Here is a 25639-nt window from a genome sequence, read left to right as displayed (position 1 = left end):
CCATTCGTCATTCTGGGGAATGTTCAGTGATAAGTATTACTGAATGTAACACAGAGCGACTCAATGATATGGTCTTTAAAAATGGGCAGATTTTATAGGAGGGTTTTTGTCCAGGAGGTGCTCTATCAGTTACACATTCCAAAAACCAGAGCATCCTTCCATCAAAATTTCCCCACAGAAGACATTACAGTAGTTTCATTTGCAACCGTCTGTGTTTAACCAACTTTGCAAAATTGTCAGCTAAGTTATAGAAAACTTGCCCCAAGAGCTGAAAGGAACAACTTTGAAATGAAATTAATATGATCGTTTTTAGAGTGTAATGATTCTAGTAGTTTTATAGTAATGAATTCTGCATCCAAGCAATTCAATCCAACCCTGATTATGGAGAAAAAGAAGAGAGGAAAATGTATCTGTTAAAGCTCAGCTAATTGGTGTGTGGAGAGGGAGGAAGAGCGCACAGTTTATGGCTTTAAAAGCAAAAAAAGAGGGTGTGCAATTAATTGAGCAGCCTGCCGAGAAGGAATTAAAGGCAGAAGAGAGAACAATTAGAGCATCTTCCAATTTATCACACATACACATTTCCAATAAATTAAGATTACATGAAATAAGATGAGGAGGGAGCATCGGAAGTTGCATCTGAATTGAGACACTTAGTGAGATTTTTGGTTGGGAATTCATCTGAAGGAAAGCTACCTATTTGACTTTTAGCTTGGATATTAAAGGTAAACGTAAAGGTTCCCCTCACACATACATGCTAGCCATTTCTGGCTCTAGGGGGTGGTGCTCATCTCCATTACAAAGCCGAAGAGCCAGAGCTGTCTGAAGACGTCTCCGTGGTCATGTGGCTGGCATGACTAAACGCCGAAGACACACGGAACACCGTTACCTTCCCACCAAAGTGGTCCCTATTTTTCTAGTTGCATTTTTTTTACATGCTTTCAAATGGCTAGGTTGGCAGAAGCTGGATATTACCGTTCTGCTAATGCAGAACAGAATCCTATTATATATCAATCTCGATCACATTTTGTGTTCTGGGGAGGAGAACATGGGAGCTGGATGTATGTATTGATTTGATTTGCGTTTTATACTTGGCTGCCATTAAGTTGGACAGATGGCAATATAAATATATGTACCCATGGTGTAAATGCTTGCAGAGGTAGAAAAGTATCACAGGCCAAATGCTCAGTAAGATTCATATCTGAATCTTTATCTACATCAGAAATTATCCAATATTGCTTTCATTGACAACTAGGTCAACTTCATGGACTGATCTATCCATAGCAATTTGCAGATTTGCATCTAGCACAATAACTAAATAATTAAGAAGATACTTAAATCAAGGGGCACAAACTTTGTTGGCGAAATCAAGGGTATACCAGTTCACCTCTGATAGTATAAAGCAGAGGTGTGTTCTGACCTGGGCTACCCCAAAAGGCACTAAGCAGACTTTTTGTCCCAGCCAAACCCCTTTTATTAAATGAAGGCAAATTTCGTGCATTCACATTCAGCCAAAGGCCTGGCAAACAGTCTTTCAAGGGTCTAACTAGGAGCACAGACCTTATCTAGCTTGGAAAGCTGCCAAGTAAATATTTTCAAACACAGTGCTGACAAGGAAGGACTCGTCACAGAATCTCTGAGATGCACAGACAGATCTTCACACTGCTGCCACGAACAAATTGTTTCCTGCAAAAGGCCCATCCCCTTTTGCTCCTCTTTTAATCCCTATGGGAGGGGCCATTCACCATTCACCTGTGGCCTTGCTCCCATGTTGACCCTTAGTTCGTAATTGTTCTTTTCTTTTGGCAGCTTTGTGCATCTGCAGGCTGGGAACTGGCTCCAGCTGCTCCCCCACCTCACTGCTGTCCGACTCTGAAGGCAGCTGATAACTGTCAGCCTTCCCTGGCCCCATCTCTGCCTCTGATGCAGATCCCTCATCCGAGCCTTCCTCAGCTTCCAGAACTGGCCCATGTTCCTTTCCAGCCTCCTCACTGTCCGACTCTTCTGCCAGCTCCACTAGCCGTCAGCAGGCCACAACAGGATGGGTAAAGAATTTATTCTCTGAGGGTGAAAGTTCATTCTCCAAGCTTGTGGGTTGGATTCTGAACATTTTGTTAGCAAGCCATGTAACAAAAGTTCCTCTAAACTCGAAGGTGTTACCTAGCCTGATAATGAAACATTTGGAAACCAAGCCAAAGCTTAGAGAAAGAACCTTCACCATCATCCTACACCCAAGCTACAGATATTTGCTACTATTGCTAACTTATTCTCTTCCAGATATCTTGTCAGCATGGTCTAATAGTAAGGAGCTGTAGAAGTTGAGAGAGGTCCTCCAGCTTACATCTTGTAGGAAATTAAAACTTGAAAACAAAGAGATGGGATTTGTCCATGCATCTTTCTATTAGAACTTATCATCAGACAATATGATCTATGTTGAAACATTCAGAGAGAAAATATTTGGGATGCAAGAAACACATTTCTAACCTTACTTGAACACAGACAAGTGTTCAAGTGGTCTTTCATATTTTGCTGCTTCAGAAAACAGTTCTTGTTTCCAGTCAGTCTTAAGAATATAGATCAGGGCTGTCAAACTCCTGTCCTGAGGGCTAGATGCATCACGCACTGGCCACACCCACACCTGGTTTAGCAAAGGGGAAAAAAGACTTGATACAGGGTATGATGCCACCGTGATGACGTGAGTTTGACACCTCTGATATAGGTCATTTTAAAAGATAGGGAAAAAAAATCTAAGGTAAGTAGATGGAACTACTTATACCATTTTAAATAACCGCTGTGACTTGGCTGTAGAAAAGACAAAGGGAAATGCAGTTTCAGAGTTCATCAAGGGAAAATCAGTTTCCAAATCACTGGAAGTATTATAATAATTCTCTGTATGTCTGTGGCATACTTTAGGAAAGAGTTGAACAAACTGGAACAGAGTGCCAGAAAAACAAGGACCGGCGAGGATTTTGCCCACCTCAAAGATAGTTTGAAAAAAATGATTTTCCCACAAAAAAAGTTGTTCAATTTCCAAAAATATAAAATGAAAAAAAAAAAAAAAAAAAAAAAAGGAAAAAGGGAGAAGTAGGAAAAAAGCAAAGTTTGGAAGTGCAAACAAAAAGGCGGGGAAAGGCTACAGAAAAACTTTGGACTTCTTTTGATGCAGATAGAAACCTAACAATCAATGACACTTTGAACTAGAATAAACCATTACTAACAGTACTTCTAACGTTATGAAGAAGTCTGATTGTCAAAAGCCAAGGTTAAAATGATGATGTTTCATGCTGAGAAAAGATGGCAGAGGTTTTTTTTTTTTCAAATAATGGAAAACATGTCACAGTGAAGGCCATAACTTTATTCCTTACATGTCATTACATAGAATACCATATAATGGTTTAGTGTAACAGGAAAATAGATTTTAACTGAATGCTAAAAACAACTTCCTAAACCTTAAAAATAAAAAAAATAATGATCTAGAACGGGAGTGTCAAACTCGATTTCATTGAAAGCCGCATCAAGGTTGTGTTTGACATCAGAAGGCTGGGGCTTGGGCATGGCCAAGGTGGGCGTGACCAGGCATGGGCGTAGCCATAGTGGGCATGACACAAAACTCATGTTGGGGGCACCTATGGTGGCCAAGTGCTAATGTGGGACTTCCTTGATACCCTCCCTCACTCTCATTATAATCTCCTTCCTTCCTTTTCTTTTTCCTTCCTTCTTCCTCCTCCTTTCTTCTTCCTTCCCCTCTTTCCTTATTTTTCCTTCCTTGCTCTCTTCCCATCTTTCCTTCTTTGTCTTTCTTCATTCCCTTTCTCCTTTCTTGACCCTCCTGGCATGTTCAAATGCAAAAGGAGAAACATTATTCCTTTTGTTTTGTTTTTAGTCTGTTTTGATAGCCCCCTAGCAGAGGGCTGCAGGAGGCCGTTGAAACCCAAACTGGGGTGTGGGGGCCCTGGGCACAGCCCTCCCAAACTCCATTTTCTCTGGCAGAGGCACCACAGGCTGGTCCTTTGATGTTTCCAGGCAGGCCCCAGGCCTTGAGTTTAACACCCCAGATCGAGAAACGGTTATTTGCAGATGTTTCATATTAGATTTATACATTAAACATCCACCAAATAGCCATTTCCAACTGGATAAATCTATATGTTTATGATTCTGTGTCTTTGGATAATAAACAAATGTAAGACAGGATTTTTTTTTTCACTTATTAGGTAGCAGATGCACATGATCTTATTCTTCATTTATCATAGCTCTAACTTTCCTTTCTCCGATTAATTAAATGCAACCCATCTACAGCAATAAAGCAGCTTCTGACACCATCTCCATATAAAATTAAATAGCAAACACTTAAAGTCCAAGTAGCTGTCTCAGGGGGGTAAAGGTGACAATTTTAAAACGTGCATTATATCACACTGTGAAAATAAATGCCAGAATAGAATTGTTTAGTTGAACTGGCATGAGGCAAGTATGCGTTGGTCATTCACAAATCATGACTACTCAACATATTTAATCAATTCATTTGTTTATAAAATGTATATGCTGTCCAACTATCAGAGTCAAGTGTTCATTGTTATTCATTTAATAATGAATAAATGAAGAAGGTAAAAAGGATGTGTGTGTGTGTGTGTGTGTGTGTGTAGTATTTGTGTGTTAACCATACCTATGAATAGAAATATGCCCTATCTTCCTGCTCATCTAAGACCTCACACAACTTTTTAAGACTCATAAGAAGAATCACATCTTGGAAACATTTTCTTGCAAGCAACTTTCTTTATCTCAGATGAAATGCTTTACAAACAAGTAATTTTTCCTCCACCCCACCCCACCCCAAAAAGCCTACAGAGTAAACCTTACCTATTTGTTGGTTTCAACTCTGTGGACAAGTACCTTTGGATGAATCCAGTTACAGCAAAATAGTCCTTAAAGGGTGCAATTTGTTGAAGGAAGAATGATGTGTTAACTCAAAACCAAATCCTTTGAGATAATCACCTAAAGAAGAGAGAGAGAGGATGAAAGAATGTAATCATAATTATTCTATTCTTTTAAAAGATCCAGGGAAAGGGTTAGGATTTTCATAAACTAATATGAGAACCAGAATATAATTATCTTTTTTTCCTCTTCTGCAATTCCTCAAACTTTGTGATTCAGTTCTCTGATTCTATTTTTTAAAAAAGCAAGAGTATAACTGTGGATGCATTAGGGGAATACAAAATTCTGTACGTCAGGGCAAATTTATGCATGCATTTTTATTTATAAAATTTGTTATTTGCTTTTCATTAAACCCTAATCCCAAAGTGAGGCACCAAAATAGGATCTAAATCCATGAAATCACAATAGTTTAGTCATGTAATTACAACTCATCATTAAAACATGAAAACCAGGACAATTAGAACATAAGTGACACAGCAGTGTAGATTCAATTAAAATGCTGGGTGAATAAATAAATTCTCAGCTGGCACTGGAAGCATGTTAGCCATAACTTGATCAGAGGGAATTTCATCGTCCAGAGGCCTGTATCAAAAACATTCTTATGGGTTATTAAATGGTGAATATTGAAAGTTGGCTACTTTGAAGAAGACATCCCACCAGCCTTGAAGACAGAGAAGATATACCAGTAATACAGCATCTGATATTCAAGTTGTGGCTTTACAGGATTTTATATGTCAATATAAACAGCTTGAAATGCTTAAAAATACAAAGACATTTCTCCTATTGTCTATAGAGCTCTTCTGTAATTCCTGCAGACACCAAGGTTTCCAGCAATATCTCTTTCATACTCTTTCATCATCGTCGTCATCATCATCACCACTAACACTGCAATCTAGCATATTAAGCTCAGGGCTTAAACTAAATCCAAAAATGTTTCTAGTCTCGATACAGAATCCCACAGCATAAAAGGGAGAAGGAGGAGGAGGAAGAGGAGGAGGAGAAGGAAGGAAGGAAATAAGAAGGAAGTGGGGAGGGAGGGAAGGAAGGAGAGAAAATTACAGATAGAAAGTAGATACATAGGAATGACTTTAATGATTGAGTGATGGAATGGCTATTCACTCAGAAAAAAAAAGGCGGGTGAAATAAACAGATACCATAAAGGACATTTGGAAGGGCACAATTTTGAAAGGGTTGATAAGTAACCATCTCACCAGTTTGCCTGTTGGGACATGTTTATAACTAGCAGCCTGTGTGTTAAAGTGTCCATTTTCTAAAATTCCCATTCTATCTCTTGGCCCAGGAGACTGAATGAAGATTCAAGAGGAATGGAGATCCTGAGAAAATACTGACTTTAAATAAAGAGCAAATCCAGACGATACTGACATTGTCCAGTTCGTAGAAATAACACAAGTTAAACTTTTTTTTCTTCCATCTCTTTTTTTTTTTTTTGTAGTGGAAAAAGTACTTTCACAGCTGTAGATGTAATTGTCTGTCTGCTGTGCAAAGGCATATAAGCCAACTCAGTAATGTACAGAGTGAGTTTTGATAAGTGAAAACTGCATTTTGTTGCTCCACTGTGGAGCCAAAACTAATTATGGAAACTTGGAAGGAACAGCTCCCGAAATCTATTTATTTGGCTCATGTGGAGTTGGCCATGTGGGATGTGGGGGGGGGGGGGGTAGAGAAAAGAATGAACATTCAGAGAGCAACTAACTCTGGTGCCCTGATGGTAGATGCTCCAGAAAAAAGGATTTAACACAGTTGACTCTCATCTGTAACTGAATGAGCAGTCAAATGGATTGTGAAAATGAGATCGTTGAGATGTTCAGTCTCTAGAAAAAGTGCAGAGAAGAGCAACAAGGATGATTGGGAAACTGGAGGCTAAAACATATTAAGAATGGTTGCAGTAAATGGGTATGTTTAGTTTAATAAAAGGAAAGAGTAGGGGAGACATGATAGCAGTCTTCCAATATTTGAAGGGCTGCCACAAAGAAGAGGAGGTCAACCTATTATCCAAAACAGGGAAGTAAAATCCAAAGTAGTTGAAACCTCATCCTTCAAAAAGAACTGAATGGTAGAGGAGTTGCTTATAAGTAGGAAAAACCCATAGAAACCAATACTTTTCTGGGGCAGATGAGACCCTGAGTTGATCTAGAATGAATCTGCAGTCTTGTCTGATCCTGATTCTTATCTTTATCCTGGTGATAAGTCTTAACTTATCCTGACTTTTGTCTTGATTCTTTATAACATGAGTAGTGAATAGAATAGAATAGAATAGAATAGAATAGAATAGAATAGAATAGAATAGAATAGAATAGAATAACAGAGTTAGAAGGGACCTTGGAGGTCTTCTGGTCCAACCCCCTGCTTAGGCAGTAAACCCTATACTATTTCAGACAAATGGTTGTCCAATCTCTTCTTTGAAACTTCCAGTGTTGGAGCATTTACAACTTCGGGAGGCAAGTTGTTCCACTGATTAATTGTTCTCACTGTCAGAAAATTTCTCCTTAGTTCTAGGTTGCTTCTCTCCTTGATTAATTTCCATCCATTACTTCTTGCCCTGCATTCTGGTGCTTTGGAGAATTGCTTGATTCTGTCTTCTTTGTGGCAGCCCCTAAGATATTGGAAGACTGCTATCATGCTACCCCTAGTCAGTGGTGGGATTCAAATTTTTTTACTACCGGTTCTGTCGGTGTGGCTTGGTGGGCGTGGCATGGGAAGGATACTGTAAAATCTCCAATCAGAGATGGTACTTTCTGGTTCTCTGAACTACTCAAAATTTCCGCTATCGGTTCTCCAGAAGTGGTCAGAACCTGCTGAATACCACCTCTAGCACTAGTCCTTTTTTTCATTAGACTAGACATACCCAATTCCAGCAACCGTTTTTTATATGTTTTAGCCTCCAGTCCCCTAATCATCTTTGGGTGAAAATCTTCAAATGGTTCCAGCTAAAATGATGGCCAGAAACTCTCTGTGATTCATTGTATTACAGCTTCCATTTCAGCATGCTATTATTCAGCACTACCCAAACACCATCCTATTATGTCCTCCAACAAAGAAGTCCATGATTTCTTCTTGTCAATCATAATGTAAAGTGAGCCACACAATACAGATCTTTCTTCAAATCCTCCAACTGTCTGAAGGAGCTTATGGACAATGAGAAGGCTGCAGGACAGAAGATAGAAGATGGGAATTGTTCTTTGTAAAGTCTATTCATGCAGAACTGTATGCAATTACATATGATATGTACAAACACAGACATATCCCATAAGATAAGGAAACACATGCAAATATTATGGAAAAGACATACACTAAAAGGCTATTTGATTTTTTAATATTACATCAGCTCCTCAAAGTGCATATTCACAATATCTTGAGTAAAATGGCAATTAAATAAGGAGCCACACAATATGGAGATAGATGCAACCAGGGGTGGGATTCAGATGCCTCAGTTTGGGCAAACCGGAAGTTCCAGCGATCCATTGGACCCACCCACCCACCCCTGCGCTACTCTGTCCTATATTTCCTTTGTTTGAAGCCCAGCTGATAGGCGCACCTCAACTGTTAATTCACCGGTTCTGCAGTAGAAGCAGAGGTGGTATTCAGCAGGTTCTGACCAGTTCTGGAGAACCGGTAGCGGAAACTTTGAGTAGTTCAGAGAACCGGCAAATATCATCTCTGACTGGACCCGCCCCCATCTATTCTCTGCCACCCAAGTCCCAGCTGATTGGCTGGGTTTTCTTTGGTTGCCCTGCACAGGAAAACGGATCTGGAAAGCAGGCTAGTGGGGTAGGGAGGGAATGGGATTTTGCAGTAAACTTCCCCTGACACACCCACCAAGCCACACCATGCCCGCCAAGCCATGCCCAGAGAACTGATAGTAATTTTTTTTTGAATCCCACCACTGAGTAGAAGGTAAATTTTAGAGTTGTTTTCAAATGTACCGTGCACACGCAAAGCGCACGCTCAGCAAACCAGTTGTTACAACAGTTGAATCCCACCACTGGATGCAACTCAGTATCTTTTACTGACATGTGGCATAACCACACTGATGGCACAACCACACTGATCGCTGGACTCCTCACCAAAGAAATACAGGACCCCAAGGCCCACTAAATTTATATATTATATACCTTCTGGAAATGATACAGAGGGCTTACAAATCCAGTGTAAACATGACCTTTCCTGTAGTAATGCCAATCTGATGGGGACCTTATTAAATTGTGCTCTCTAAATAAACTCCAAGCCCACCCATTTTACTGAGTCTAATATTTCTAATATAAACAATGTCCTTTGTTGTACTCATATAGCGACTCTCTTCAAGCTACAGAAGACAATTACTCTTTTTGTGTGTGTTATGTATCTCTTTTCCTTCTAGGAACATCAAGGTTTCTTCAGTTTGCCTGTTTGGCTTCAGATGCACTTCAGCCTCATGTATGTAGGAGATTTGTCTTCCAGGACAACTTTGGGTATTTTTTAACTTTGTGAATAATGAAGATTATAATACCAGTGATATTTTTATTGTCTTGAATTACATGTGTATTAACTTTCTTTACGAGGCCAATTCTCTCTTCCTGCCAATTTCTCAAAGAATGAACAGGTGAGATAAAATCTGAAATAGCAATTTTATTAGTCCAATAAATTTTCAAATTGAAATTCCTGTTCAGAAGCTTCTAAAAAGCAAGCCACTGTGTTCTTTACAATATTTCTGTTCCTGATAGAGGTGATAATGGGTTTATTAAACGTACCTGAAGAATATTATTTTCAAATGTTGTGGCCCTGTAAATTTTTATATTTAAAATGCTTTTGAGAATTTTGATCCCTTTTTTTCATTTCCCTTGTTTTATAACATTACTCCTTATAAAAGGTTGCACTCATAATGCTTGAAACACATTCAGCGTGTGTACGCAAATTTCACCCAAACTGTTGAATGCCTGCCTGCCTGCCTGCCTGCCTGCCTGCCTGCCTGCCTGCCTGCCTACCTACCTACCTACCTACCTACCTACCTATCTATCTATCTATCTATCTATCTATCTATCTATCTATCTATCTATCTATCTAATATAGCCCCCTCTCTCTCATCTCTCATCTCTCCTCTATCCTCATCTATTATGTATCTATCATAGAAGGCTGTCCATCTCAACCTAGTGACATTATATAAAATTCAGCAATTACACACAAAAAGACACAATACAATATACTGAGGCTCTAAGAAAACTTTGTTTATAATGCACTGTAAAACATGCATAGTGTGCTCTTGGCATCAATGTTTGGAATCTGTTTGGGTTGGGGCTATTCAAATTTTGAGGGGAGGCTATTCCGTAGGGCAAATATTGTGTTAGAGAAGTCATGCGCTTCTGGATCTAACCAAACAGTATTTACAGGAAGAACCTGGAGAAAGCCTACGTTGCCAAATTTGATGGGCAGGCCAAAACCATTAGTATTAGCACTTTATTAGAATTAGCAAATAACCTGTGATGGAATGTAGTCTGAAGTCCCAGGAGGGAGACTCTGCTTCCCAGAGGGCAAAGAAGCAGAGTTTGGAAAGTCTGGTAATCAGGAAGAATTCTAAGATGTCCCCTCCTTAGCAGTTCACAGAGTATATCGGTCGTTATACAGATAGTGACTTTAGTCTGGCAAAATTCTGTCTCCAGGTAAACAATTAAGAAACATTACTCATAAGTCAATTCATGTGTGGTTCTTGGTTCTTGGGCATGGTATAACTTGACCCTCTGCTATGAAAAGCTTTTAGGTAATGAGAGCCTACAACTTCACTAAGAAACCTACTGGAAAATAGTGCCACTTATAAAGCAGTGGTGTTACATGAGAGCATCTAGAACTAAGATGCATCTAGAACTATCTGTGTGTGCATTTGTGTGTGTGTGTGTGTGTACAATATCTTCATTCTGACTTATTACAACTTCTAGTTGCATTGCAGCTGTCTAACAGTGAGGTGACAAAGGCACGGGCAAATCCTCCTGATCTAGAAACATGAACAAGTGAAGCACCAGATGGGTTTATGCAATTGCTTTCTTGACCATGATTGCAACCTTAACCTTGAGAAGAAATTGGGAGTCTATGAGATGCTACTCCATCTAGATCCTACTCCATCTGGAAGCCCTTAAAACTCACAGCTACCCAGCCTTGCTTCACTGAGTCAAAATATCAACCATTCCTCATCCAGACCCCAATAGTGTCCAGTGGGGGAAAAAAGCCTTTATAGCAGGGGTGTCCAACCTTGGCAACTTTAAGACTTGTGGACTTCAACTCCCAGAATTCCTCAGCCAGCTTTGCTGGCTGAGGAATTCTGGGAGTTGAAGTCCACAAGTCTTAAAGTTGCCAAGGTTGGACACCCCTGCTTTATAGCATCCCTTAAAAAGAGAGGGGCCAAAATGGACAACCAAGTATCACCAAAATGCCCAATGGTATCTAACCCTGTGCCAACAAATGATCATACCCAACAGCTTCAGATAAATTTTAAACAGAAGGAAGTGAAATCTGAGCCTCCCCACAATGCAGGGGTCTAAGACAAGGATGGGCAATTCATTTTCCCAAGGGACCACATGAGAAATTGGGACTGTTACGGAAGGCTACCACTGCCATCACCCCCTGCTGCCTCTTCCCACCATTGCTCTCTCTCACACACACAGAGAGTAAAGTTGGACAACGATAGGCAATAGGCTGGACATGGCCCATGGGTTGTAAAACGCTCAGGTCTGATCTAAGGTTTATTCTCGCCCTACCACCAGAGAATGGAATTGGCCTTGGAGGAATGAAAGCAGGGGTGGGCTGCTGGGGGTTCATAGGGGTTTGGGAGAGCCCCTAGCTAAAAATCTGGGCAGTTCGGAGAACCCTCAAATCCCACTCCTGGCTGGCCATGTCCACCCCTCCCCTCCCAGGACTCTCCATTTTGGATGAAGATAAGTGCAGGGCACACACGGAGGCTTGGGAAGGGTGAAAAATGGGCCTCCAAGAAGTTCAGGAAGGTTTGAAGTGGGCCTGTTTCTGGCTTCCAGAGAGCCTCCGGAGCCCGAGGAGGCAATTTTCACCCTCCCGGAGGCTCAAGGAAAGCTTCCGGAGCCCGGGGAGGGTGAAAATGCCCCCCCCACCTTGGTGCAGGAGGCTGACAAGGCGACGCCCACCATGGCCACACCCACCCAGCAACCGAGCAGAGAGCCTTTTGCTAAAAAATTTTAAGCCAACCCCTGAATGAGAGGCATGTTTATACTACACCAGTTTATTGGAACCATTTGGGTCTACTAAAAACTCTGTGATTATAGGACTGCAAAAACCTCCCTTGGCATTTGAATGTGTTTTTTGCCGGCTCCTATTGCAGTCTGTCTTCTCATTGAGTCTGCTTGTGTGAGTTAGATTTATGACTTTCTTAACCTTTATAAGCACTAGCATGTTGATGCAATGACAGCATGTTTCTTTCCTCTTTGGATCTGTCATTCAAGGCAGCTATTTCACTCTGTCTCATAATAAGAGAAACCCACATAAAAAAAACTAAGCCTGGTAGAAGAGGGGCATCAAGACCACATCTGTCAATGAATATGTTCGTGGAATATATTCATTCTGGGACTTGACTGATAACAATTGCCATGATTGTCACCAGTTTACTGACTTAACAGCTGAGTTAAAGGCATATCTCAGCAAAGGCATCTTGGTGAGATATGCGTCTTGAGCATTTGCACCAAGACAAATTCCTTGTGCGTCCAATCACACTTGGCCAATAAAGAATTCTATTCTATTCTATTCTATTCTATTCTATTCTATTCTATTCTATTCTATTCTATTCTATTCTATTCTATTCTATTCCATTCCATTCCATTTTATTCTATTCTATTCTATGGATGAAGAAGCTAAGCTAAGTCCTGCTTAGTTGTGCTTGGAAGTAATCCACCCAAAATTCAACAGGTGTAGAAAAAAAATGGATAGGTGGGAAAACACTCCTCTGGGGGATCCTTGGTGCTCTCTGACCTTAATTGTTTTGTTGCAGATGTTTCATTACCCAAACATCATAAATGCTAGTAGAGAGTGGGTTTGTTCTCACTTTATATTGTATGGGCTTGCCGTGTCAGTGTCGGTGGTAGTGGTCTTGGTGGTTCTTTGTCTGGGATATTGACTGTTAGCTTGTTTGGCAATTCCTTGATTGGGGTACTGTTTATGGCTTCTTGATGGCTGGTCTGATGCTAACACCCCTCTGATACTCCCAGGTAACAGCAAACAATTTCTGCATTCCAGTAGAAGAAGATATTTCTATCTCAGGGTTGAACTGTGGAGTCCTTGGTTCTCTCTGTGATTGTTTCTGCATTGTTACCAGGAACACAACATGGATACGTCAATCTAGTCACTGGCAGCTGAATTTAACGTGAAGGGGACTTTGCTCTTAGAAAGAAAAAAAGCTGGTAGACTTGTTTTCTGCTAATCAATTATGAGTATTACATACTCAACTCTCCAAAGCAGTTCACCGCTAAACATTATTGAGCCATGGTGGCGCAGTGGTTAGAGTGCAGTACTGTAGGCTACTTCTGCTGACTGCCGGCTGACTGCAGTTTGGCAGTTCAAATCTCACCAGGCTCAAGGTTGACTCAGCCTTCCGATGTGGGTAAAACGAGGACCCAAATTGTTGGGGGCAATTGCTGACTCTGTAAACTGCTTAGAGAGGGCTGTAAAACACTGTAAAGTCTAAGTGCTAAGTGTCTAAGAGGTGAAGAAAACCATTACCTTCCTTCCCTTCCCTCTTTGGGGGTTCTCAACAAATAACTGAATGAGATGATATATAATAAGATAATCCCCGTGACTTTTGTATTCCTACATTTATTTTGTATCCATACTTCTTCATTTCTTTTAAATCACACCGTAAAGAGAAGCAGTGCTTCCATGAAATAAATTTGATAACAGCGAAAAAGTGATAATACCAGTGATTAGACGTATACCTTCAGGATGGAATGGGTTTTTCCCCCTCTTTCCTTTCCATCCTCCAATTTTACAAATGTAATCTAGATAGCTAGATGGGCACCTAACTCAGCTAGGATTGTTAAAGGAGAATCATTGCAGTTTTATTGGAAGAAAAAGATAGCTCGTTATTTTTACTGCAACCTGGAACTAAAAGAGAATCAACATCTAGTAGCTGCATATTCAAGAAACATTGTTTTTCACCTGAGAGCCGGCTAACACAACAGGATCACCTTTCTAATGAGATCTGTTCCCAGCCAGGTTCCAGCAATAAACCAGATAATTATTAGAAATTCATAATGAGGCCGAATCTAGATATTACTTAAAAGGGAAACATACATCTTTCCTGGGGTGATGATTTGGCCTTACAACCTTTTGCTACAATGTTTCCATCTGAGGAATTTATCATCAGCATATTTTATTTATAAAAGGCCTGGAAATAACTAGGGAACTGTAGCATAATATTTTTAAAGACCAATGTTTTTCTCTGCAAGAGTTCAATATAAGCATTGGACTAAATAGGTAAAAATGTGGAAGGCAGAGAAACAAAGAGAAATAAAGCAAAAACTGAACAGGCCAACAAAAATACAAAAACCTGAATTCTGAAACCAAATTTTGACCTGTTTTAGAATTTACAGAAAAGGGCATAGTACAGAGGATTTCTGTGTTGAAAACCAGAAAGAAAGAAAGAAAAGAAAGAATTTTGGTCTAGTTGTTAAAGCACTAGGCTAAGGAAGTGAGTTCTAGTCCCACCTTAGATACGAAAGTCAGCTAGGTAACTTTTGGCAAGTCATTCTTTCTCAGACCAGACCACCTCACAGGGTGGTGGTTGTAGGGAAAGTAGAAAGAGGAAGACGTATTTGGTATGTATGCTACCATGCATTATTTACAGAAATAATAAAGGCAAGATCTAAATAAATAAGTATTGCTGTGCTAGCCAGGATATTAAATTAAAAAGAAGAAAGCATATGAGGGTGAATCAAGAAAAATGTCTTGAAAAAATTAAAAGTTTCTAAATCAAATGATCTGGAAATCAAATTTAGACAAATACATTCTTTTTTTTTTTAAGATTTAAGCAAGAGTCCAATATTCAGTTTATACAGGTGGTCCTTGAGTTGCGATCACAACTGAGCCCAGAATTTATGTTGCTAAGTGAGAAATTTGTTAAGTGAGTTTTGCCCCATTTTACCACTTTTCTTGCCACATTTGATAATCACTGCAGTTGTTAAGTTAGTAACACGATTGTTAAGTCTACTTTTAAAGTGACAATAAAGTTATTCTAAATCAAAGTTCTAAGTCTTTCATTTAGAATATCTGACATTCATTCTTACTTGATCCCCACATGTTGACCCTAACAATGTTTCCAAATGATTTTAGTCATATCGTCCATCAACATAAATATTTGAATGAATATTAAATGGTTACAGTTAGTAAGCATGTTAATGAATATACTGATTTCCTTTACGATGAGAACTATTGAGAAATGCAGTGATAAGCAAAAAGGATGTCTCTGGCACTTGCACATCATTTTGTCTTTATAGCCACCAGATGATGGATTTACTGTAGGTTATAGTTGGATAAGTGTGGGAGAAGTAGTGTATGCATCAGCATTTCCGCCAATCCATATCAATACCTAGAAGAGACATTCCTTGACTCTATTCGACTGTCCTCAAGCATTTACCTTGTCTTCCCAAGAATCCTTATCGGGCTATCTGCTGACATGAGCATCTTTGATTAAACTCATCTGGCATCGTTGTCCCTATTTAGTAAGCTAAGGAAATCAGAATAAGGTGAAGTTTCAAAGTCTATGTTCAACACAAAGGAGATAGCAGCACCATACTGGATCCTGTGATTGAATGGGGTGGTGGCCTAGAGGTAGAGCTCTCGGCTCACAATCAGGAGGCCATGAGTTCGTTCCTAAGTAGAGGCAGATATTTCTCTCTCTGGGAACTCTGCATTGGCAAACAGGAAGGACATCCAGCCCTTAAATACTCAGCTCCATTCATTTGTCCCAACTCCACCCCAAAAAGGATTACGGGGTCATTAAAAAACAAAAAAAAATTGGATCCTATGATTGACCAATAGACTCTGCCCTCGAACAATTCTGTAAACCAGGAATTCGATTTTGGCTCTTTATCTGGCTACTAAAGAAAAATACGTTATGTTCTATCCTGCAAGCTCCAGCTTCTATTTTGATCTGATTTAATTTCAAGAAGCTTGTTTCAAATCCAGGTCCTCTTTCATTATTCCGAACACTGCCTTTGTCAGGTTTTGAAACTGAAAGCCCAAACAAATCACAATTTGCATTTAAGAATCTTAAATTAAGACCATTAAGATCCTGTCAAAGCAGATGAGCAACCATATAACTCCCGAGTCTCCTTTTTGGATATTCATAGTCCCTTCTACTGTAATTCAAAACTGCCAATTCTTTCCCAATGTTTCAGTTAGGGAATTTGTGGTAACTGTAATTCAAGCCCTAATATACTGTAGATATATTTCAAATACACATAAACACACATAAAAAATCCTCTTTTCGTCTGAAGTAGGGGTGTCAAACTCGATTTCATTGAGGGCCACATCAGGGTTGTGTTTGACCTCAGGGGTCTGGGTGGGCATGGCCAGCTTGACATCACTCGTGTTGGAGGCGCCTGTGGTGGCCTGAGCACTCTGCCAGTGAAAATGGAACTTGGGAGAGCCATGTGTGGTCCTCCCAAGCTGTCTTCACTGGCCGAGGCATCATGGGCCAGTCCTTCGCTGTTTCCAGGGTGGCCCCATGGGCCAGATCTAAGCACCCAATGGGCGAATTGGACCCACAGGCATTGAATTTGACATCCATGATCTAAAGCAGTGATCCCCAACCTTTTTATGGCGCGGCCCGGTACCGACATCAGCTGGGCGCCGCCATCTTGTTTTGATGAAAAAGTGCTTCCGGTGAGCTTTCTACCCGGAAAAGCTCACCGGAAGCACTTTTTCATCAAAACAAGATGGCAGCGCCCAGCAAGCCAGCGGCCCGGTAGGACTTGTTCCACGGACCGGTACCGGTCCGCGGACCGGTGGTTGGGGACCCCTGATCTAAAGAAAGCCCATCCCTCAAATATGTTGAAACATCAGCTTTTGGCTAACAAAACACTATTCATCCCTGTTTGATAAGACTGGTGTCAGGACTCCAACATGCACCCTAGTGGTGGGATTCAATTTTTTTTACTACCAGTTCTGTGGGCGTGGCTTGGTGGGTGTGGCAGGGGAAGGATACTGAAAAATCCCCATTTCCTCCCCACCTGACTAACCTGCTTTCAGCTCCATTCTCCTGTGCAGGGCAACAAAAGAAGACTCGAAAATCAGCTGGGACTCGATGGGAGGCAGAGAATAGATGGGGGTGAGGCCAGTCAGAGGTGGTATTTGCTGGTTCTCCGAACTACTCAAAATTTCCGCTACCGGTTCTCCAGAACTGGTCAGAACCTGTTGAATACCACCTCTGATGCATCCCCATCGTTTTAGTTGCCAACCGGTTGCATTTAGTATATCTTCTTAGATCAAAAGGCTGAGTCCGTTGTAAAAATGAGAGGTGAGGGCCATGCCACCTGTACTGAAATCTCCCTTTGGTTTAAGGAACAAAGAGCCTGTGATGGGCCCAGGAAAATCTGATGAAAACATTCTGCTTGGCATTTTTCTTCTTTGTCTACAGACCTCCCCCTTGAGGCTGAAAATGTTGCATTTTCATTCACCTCCAACTAATGGCAATTCAAGTAAACAGGCAAGAATGACATCAATTAAGTTGTAGGATGTTTCAGCGGACCAGGCAGAAATTTATTAGGGGCCTGTGAAATTATTCCTACTTTTAGTCTTTCTTAATAAAGAAGACAGCAGGGTATTTCCTTTAATTATAAGATTCAATATTTTTAATAGGTGTGTTAGTTTGACAGCTTTCCCTCTTTTTAGGGGAGGAAAAAAAATCAGTGTTTAGACTCCTGAGCTCCAGCTTGGTCATTGAGATCAATATTAGAAACAAAATCAGTCTGGCAAGGCTTTTTGACCTCCTATTCATTCAAATAAGAATCTGATAGTGAATAGAATAAGAATCATCCAAGTGTACTCTAACCATTGGGGAATATCTGTGTCCCTTGCTAATAAATTTCCCAACATTGCAAATGAAGAGGTTTTTTTTTCCCCCTTCCTAGACAGCAGTATATGGTGTATATCAAAATAATCAAACCCCACATTCAATTCTGAGTAACAGCCACTTGTTCTTTGATGATATTTTGCAGCTTTAATAAAAGAATGAGGGAAGGATATTGAAAATGTTGAATATTTGTGCCTTTTGTAAAATACTTAAGCAGGTTAATGATCGACATTGAACTTTCGATTTGAGTTTAACACAAACACTGCAGATGGGTTGATGGTCCTACTTTTCCTAATGTTCTATATGTTTGCTGGGTAACATGTTCTGCTCCAGTTCAGAATGAAAACTGACAATTGTAGCAAATTGCTTGTTCTTCTCTTGCTTGCAAAACACTAATGAAAAGGCTGTCAGGGGAAAAAGAGAGAGTTTGGAGCTGATGTCCAAGATGCCACTTAACAAGAGATATCCAAATGCAGCAGATTTGTCTTATAAAAAATTAACCAGATTATTCATTAATTAAATCAGTCTACAAGGGGAATACATAACTCAAACAACCTAGCCAGAACATATGTACATTGCTTAATCTACAAGATGAGATTGATTTCTACAGTGTTGTTAATTGCGCAATGTTACCATGTAGTAATATATTGGAATACTATTAGCAGAATATTACCTAGATCAGCCATGGCTGGCTGGGGAATTCTGGGAGTTGAAATCCATTCATCTTCAAATGGGCAAGATTGAGAAACCTTGATCTAAACCAGGGATATCAAATTCAATTTCATTGAGGGACACATCAGGGCTGTGGTTTACCTCAGAGGGGCAGTCTGGGGAGGGGTGCGACTGGCTGGGTGTGGCCAACTGGCTCAGTGGGGCCAGATAGACACCACTCACTGGGCGTGCTGGCTGGGCATGGCTGACTGGATGGGCATGGCCAGCTAGACACTCCTCAATGGGCGTGGCCAACTGGGTGGGCGTGGCTGATTGGGTGGGCGTGGCCAGCTTAACATCACTTCCCAAACTGCTGTCATGTTTCCTCTTTGCACTAGGTAGACTGGGCCAAAGCAACACGGGCTGGCTCCTTACAATTTCCAGGATGGCCCCATGGGCCAGATCTGACCACATCACAGGTCAGATCTGGCCCATGGGCCTTGTGCTTTGACACCCTGATCTAGACCATTTCCAGAGTGTTCAGTCCTTTCCTCAGGCTGTAATTAACTCTTTGTTCGAACTGACACTGTGAGTAAAATGTGATTGTGCATAAAAAATAGGTGTCCACCTCTAAGACAACTTATTCTTAATTGTTATCTGCATTTGAAACCATGCCACTTTCTTCTTAAAAAGTTCTAAAGAAAATGGTGCATTGTTGTGGGGAGAGGGGCACCTCACCATCACAACCATGGCAGGCTAAAATTTCCAGAGATGTTCCAGCGATGGTCAAAAGCACTTTTTACAAGTTCAGGCAAGCACAGGTAGTCCTTGAGTTACAACGATTCATTCATTTGAAGTTGCAAGGAGACTGGAAAAAGTGACTTATGACCGCTTTTCACACTTATGATCGTTGCAGTATCCCCATGGTCACATGATCAGAATTGAGACACTTGGCAACTGACTCATATTTATGATGGTTGATCATGTGATCAACTTTGGTGACCTTCTGGCATGTAATGTCCATGGGGAAACCAGATTCACTTAAAACCGTATTACTAACGTAACAACTGCAGTGTGTTCACTTAACAGCTGAGGCAAGAAAGGTCATAAAATGGTGCAAAACTCATTTAACATTTGTCTCACTTAGCAACATATGTGGCCTTAGACCAGGGGTGTCAAACTCAAGGCCCGGGGACAGGATTCGGCCCATGGTGTGCTTAGATCTGACCCATGGGCCCACCCTGGAAACAGCGAAGAACTGGCCTGTGGTGCCTCTACCAGCAAAAACAGAGCTCAGGAGGGCCACACGTGGCTTTCCCGGGCTCTATTTTCGACTGTGAGGGCCTCCTGCAGCTCTCTGCAAGAAAAAACAGAGCCCGAGTGGGCCACACATGGCTTTCCCTGAGCTCTGTTTTCACTGTTGCAGCCCAAAAAAATGGAGCCTTGATGAGTAACGTTGAGCTGGCCATGCCCCTCCCCCGGCCATGACCTTGGCGACATCCCCTGGCCCTACGAGATCAAACACAACCCTGATGCGGCCCTCAATGAAATCGAGTTTGACACCCCTGCCTTAGACCTTAGACCAAAACAAACAAACAAACCTTTCTGAAAAAAAAAAAACTATAGAAAAAAGGAAGATGTACCTGCATAGCTTCTATAAAGTCTAGCGGTTTCAGCGGTGCAATTCTACCGGTTTGGCCTGGTTCTGGCGTACCAGTAATGCCGAAGATCAGCCGAGATTGAACCGGTTCTCTCTGAAGAGCTGCTGTTGGGCCCACACACCCACCCACCTGGGCTCCCATACTTTATTCCCTGCTTTTGAAGCGCGGCTGCTTTGCGCAGCACAGCATCAGCTGTTGAAGCTACAGGGATTGCAGGAGGTGAGTAGAAAAGCCTCTGCGCATGTACAAAGTGCGCATTTGGCGCACACGAAGTATACGTGCGTGCATAAAATTCACCCACCAAACCATGCCCACCGAACCAGAATCACTGAGCAGTTTGTCATTTAGGCCTATGCTAATAAATTCTCTTTAAAGAGGATTGGGAAATGTAAGGTAATGCAGGCGAAGTTATTGATGGAAGATAATGTGTATGACCCAAATTATCCCTGTTATAACTAATATATTGGTAAAACTCCTATTAAGCAAAGCTCATTGACCTGTAACCCTGAGACTGCAATGCCTTTCCAATTGTAATACTGTGGAAGTGGGATATTCATGCTATGAATACTATTACCAGCTTGTATGAACTCTACTATCCATCATGAATAGGGATTTTTTTCCCCCGTAATCAGTTATCTTGAGAGGTTGTTTCCACCCCTTATGATAGCTTTGAAAATTGTTTGCTAGATAAATAAAATAAATATACTTTACTTGCAGCCTCCAGGTGATGGGCAAGTAAAGGATAAAAAGATCAAACACCATCAATGGATTAGGATCAAGGCAAAAAGAGTCTATGTTGAAGGTTGACAACTCAAGGATACAATCAAGACATAAGAACATAGAAAGATGATCTGTCAGGAATTCCAGCCTGATGTCGGATATATATATATATATATATATATATATATATATATATATATATATATATATATATATATATATATATATATATATATATATATATATATATATATATATATATGTTTTCTTAAGTTTTCATGGTACTTACATGTATATATATATATATATATATATATATATATATATATATATATATTTTTCTTAAGTTTTCAACTTACATGTATGGTGTTCGGCTTGGTTCGGTATTTTCCCACGTCATTGTAGTTCTTTTAAAGTTGTAGCAACGTTTCAGCAGAATCTCATCTGCCATCATCAGGCTTCTGTATTGTGTCTGTCTGTGGGTCAGACTTTTACAGTGGTTTCAGATTTAAATTTGGGGCAGCCTATTGCTGTGCCAGAATGGTTTTTCTTCATCCTGATTGGTTGGGAGTCTTGGTCTGTGTTTATTGGTCTCGGAGTTTGCTGTGTTCTGCTTGATGGGTGTTTCTGATATCTTCTGTCTGTTTTTGGCTCTTTTTGTATCTTGATTGGCTGGCAGCATTGTGTTACTTTAATGGAGGTCTTTAGTGCAGCTTGGCTTCGGGTAAATGGAGGCTATCATTAGTTAGGAAGCTGGGTTTCATCTGGGTGCCTGGTTGGGGTGTGTTTGAGCTGGAGGTATCAGGGGGATCTGTTTGTGCCCAGGTGTTTGCCTGGCTTGTGGTGTGGAGATTTTTTTGTTTGTGAGTGCAGGCTTCCAAATGATTGACAGCCTGGTGGAATCATCTCTTCTGTTCATGCTTTCTGGTCTTTTTCAATCTCTATGGCTTCTCTGATGACTCTGTGGCTAGGGTTTTCCATAGTGGCCAGGGTTTTGGTGCCATTGAAGTTGATGCTATGACCTGTAGCTTCCATGTGTTGGACTAGTGAGGAAGTGTGTTCCAGCTTTTTGACTGCATTTTTGTGTTCATCCAGGCGGGTACTTATTCTTCTATTGGTCTGTCCAATGTATGTGGCCGGGCATGATGCACAGGGGACTTCGTATACGCCTTGGTTTTCCAGGTCAATTTTATCTTTGGGGTTGCTAAGGATGGCTGCTATTTTTCTGTCTGTTTTGAAGGCAGTCCTGATGTGATGTCTGTGTAGTACCTTACTAATTTTGTCTGTAGTACCTCTTATGTAGGGCAGGACAGCTGTTCCATAGGTCTGTTCATAATACTAATATTATATAATAGAAACATAATAGAGACCCAGAAGATGAACAGACCTATGGAACAGCTGTCCTGCCCTACATAAGAGGTACTACAGACAAAATTAGTAAGGTACTACACAGACATCACATCAGGACTGCCTTCAAAACAGACAGAAAATAGCAGCCATCCTTAGCAACCCCAAAGATACCGAACAAGCCGAACACCATATATATATATATATATATATATATATATATATATATATATATATATATATATATATATATATATATATATATATATATATACTTATGCAACCCATCAGTGGTGGTATTCTACTGGTTTAGCCCAGTTCTGGCATACCAGTAGCGCCCAAGATCAGCTGGCAGAAAACCAGTTCACTCTTAGTCTCTCCGAGGCTCTTCAGTTGAGTCCACCTGCCTACCTCTGCTCCTAGGTCTGTTTTAACCTTTCAGCTGTTTGGCGCAGCAGAACGGATTGTTGTGCTAAACAGATGAGAGGTGCCGTAGCTTAGTTTTTACTGTTTTAATGCATACACAAAGCATGTGTTTGGCACGTGCATGTGCGCGTGAGTCACATGAATCACACAACCCCCCTGCAGCCACGCCCACCAAGCCACGCCTACAGAACCGCTGGTGGGAACTTTTGAATCCCACCACTGCAACCCCTGAAGCTCTGACAAGCAATCTTCTCCATCAGTTTCAATAGAAGGATAGAAACTATGCAGAAATCTCTTTCGAAGAGCTCAAAATGCATGCTTGGACATGCTTGGAACAAGTTGGTGAGGAAGATGGCATCTGGATGTAAATTCCCCCCTCCCAAAGTTTTTGTTGGTTGTAAATGAAGTGCAGCTGCTATTTATGAAAGAGTGAAATCTCAAAACTTGACATTTTACTGTTTGAGCGTTGGCTTCCTGTCTCATTTCTGAAATGTCATGAAAGATAAAGCATAAGTCATATATGTTCAACATCCCTCGGTTCAGTGCAATATTGCCATCTTTCTTCCAGTTTTTTTTTTTTTTTAAAAAGGCAACAATATACTCCCAAAGGTGTTTTTCCAAAAGGTAGTTGGACTTTCTTAATTTTTTTTCCCTTTTTGGTTTGTTTTTTTTAACAACCATGATCTGATTGATTGATTGAGAATCTCCATAAACATGTAACAATATATTGTATATATAGAACTTGTTTCGGGCAAACTCCAGGAAACCTTGGAGGACAGGGGTGACTGGCATACTATGGCCTATAGGGTTGCAAAGAGTCAAACACAACTTGATGACTGAATAACAGCAACAACATAGACTTTGTTAATCTGTGTGTTCTGACCCAGGCTGAAGAGAATCATGAACCAGACTCCTTGTCCAAAAAAAACCCCACCCTTTTTATTTGGTTAATTTCTGGCATTCACACCCAGAAATGTCCCAGCAATAATCCTTCCCAGGTTTAAGTGCAACAACAGACCTTCTCAGTCCTTGGATCGTTGCCAGGTTTCCAATCACAACTGTAAAAGGAAATACTTCGCAAGGAGTCTCTATGAGGCACAAACTCAGATAAGCAAATCTTCACAATAGTAAGCGAATTAATTGTTTCCTGCAAACAACCCTCCCCTTTTGCTCCTGTTTATTCCCTATGGGAGGGGCCACTCAGCATCCACACTTGCCTTCTCTTCTGAGTCGACCTCTGTTCCTTAGTTGTTCCCTTCTCATGACAGTTCTGTGCATGTGCACATCGGGAACAGGCTCCAGCTGTTCTTCTTCCCTGCTTATCTCCAACTCTGAAGGCATCTGATAAATGTTGGATGACCATGGCCCCATCTCTGCCTCTGATGAAGAGCACCCATCAGAGCCTTCCCCAGACTCCAGGACTGGCTCAAGTTCCTCCCCAACCTCCTCACTGTCTGAGTCTCTGACAGCTCTGCCGGCAGATGGCAGGCCACAACACTGCACAACTAGAATTGAGCAATTAACTTTGTAGAATGCTGGTCCTGATCTTCTGATCTGATCTTCTGAAGGAATGACCATGCAATGTTACCCTTAATTATATCTCAGATGCAAAAAGTAAGAGAAGTGGCTATATGAAAAGGCAGATTCAGAATTGTACAACTTCAGTGTATTTCTACAGTTCCCTCTCTCAAAGTTTCATCAGATGGCTTAGAAATTAATTCACTTTTCTCATCTAATATTGTTCTTTTCAATAAATATGAATCCCACTTCTTCACTGAAATCTCTATTTTTTTAAAAAAAAAATCTATGATACTCTTCTCCAGTAAACCATTGCACACAGAAAAAGGAAGGAAGGAAGGAAGGAAGGAAGGAAGGAAGGAAGGAAGGAAGGAAGGAAGGAAGGAAGGAAGGAAGGAAGGAAGGAAGGAAGGAAGGAAGAATGTGAATAAAACTTATTTGCCAAAATGGTTTGCAAAATTATATGGATATGGAGAGAAGTTCAAAGAAATTTATATTTGTGCCAATGCCAAATGAATGTATTTTCTTCATTTGTGCTGCTTGAGTCCTTCTAACTCTAAATGGCTTACAGCAAAACCAGCAAAAATACCTTAATAGCTAAAAATAGTCAAAAACTCATAATTTAAAACAACTCTAATTAATACAAATTACTTTTCCTCCATCCTCCCCAAGGCTCTTTGAAAAGGCTTATTTAAACAATGTCTAAGAATCAAGAAAGAAAAGGGAGAATTTTACACCACAGGTTACCACTAGCACCTTGAACTGCCTCCTGAAGCCGTCAGCAGCCAATGTATTCTCACAATATCAGTTTTTATTGTTAGATCTGAAAATCCCAGTTAGCATATGCACCACTGCATTCTGCTTTAATTGAAGCTTCCAAATAGTCACCCTAGCCAATTCTATGTAGATTATGTTAGAGGAGTTCAGTAAGTTGATGAAGTATGAAGAATTATCACCAATGCCTCCTGATCCAGAAATGGTCACAACTGATGTGTCATATCAATGATACATAGATAGAACATCAAAGAATAAGAAGGGACCTGGGATATCTTCTAATCCAAACCTCTGGTCAAGCAGGAAATCTTACACCATTTCAGACAAATGGCTGTAAAATCTCTTCTTAAAAACCTCCGTTATTGGAGCATTCACAACTTCTAGAAGCAATTTCCATCTTGTTTACAGCCATTCCACCTCAAACTGTTTCTCCCCATTCAGACAACCTCCAAACATCAGGGTTTGACATGGGTAAAGATTTATATTTGGGAACTATGAAAACACCAATGATATATTTCAAAAATTAGGTTGCCAGCAG

General features: G+C 40.7%; 1 protein-coding gene across 1 annotated transcript in view; it reads right to left on the bottom strand.

Moving 5' to 3' along the window:
* The window catches only part of CNTN5 (contactin 5), a 763035-nt gene that overhangs the window by 515082 nt on the left and 222314 nt on the right, over positions 1–25639 (bottom strand). The window contains exon 3 of the mRNA XM_087966176.1: positions 4852–4986. The gene's annotated coding sequence lies outside the window, so the exon portion shown is untranslated. The remainder of the gene's footprint in view (positions 1–4851; positions 4987–25639) is intronic.

The sequence above is a fragment of the Notechis scutatus genome, chromosome 5, assembly GCF_049901735.1.
Source record: "Notechis scutatus isolate UNSWTSFEM ecotype Mainland chromosome 5, rNotScu1.2, whole genome shotgun sequence".
NCBI lineage: Eukaryota > Metazoa > Chordata > Lepidosauria > Squamata > Elapidae > Notechis > Notechis scutatus.
This window is presented reverse-complemented; position numbering and strand designations above follow the sequence as displayed.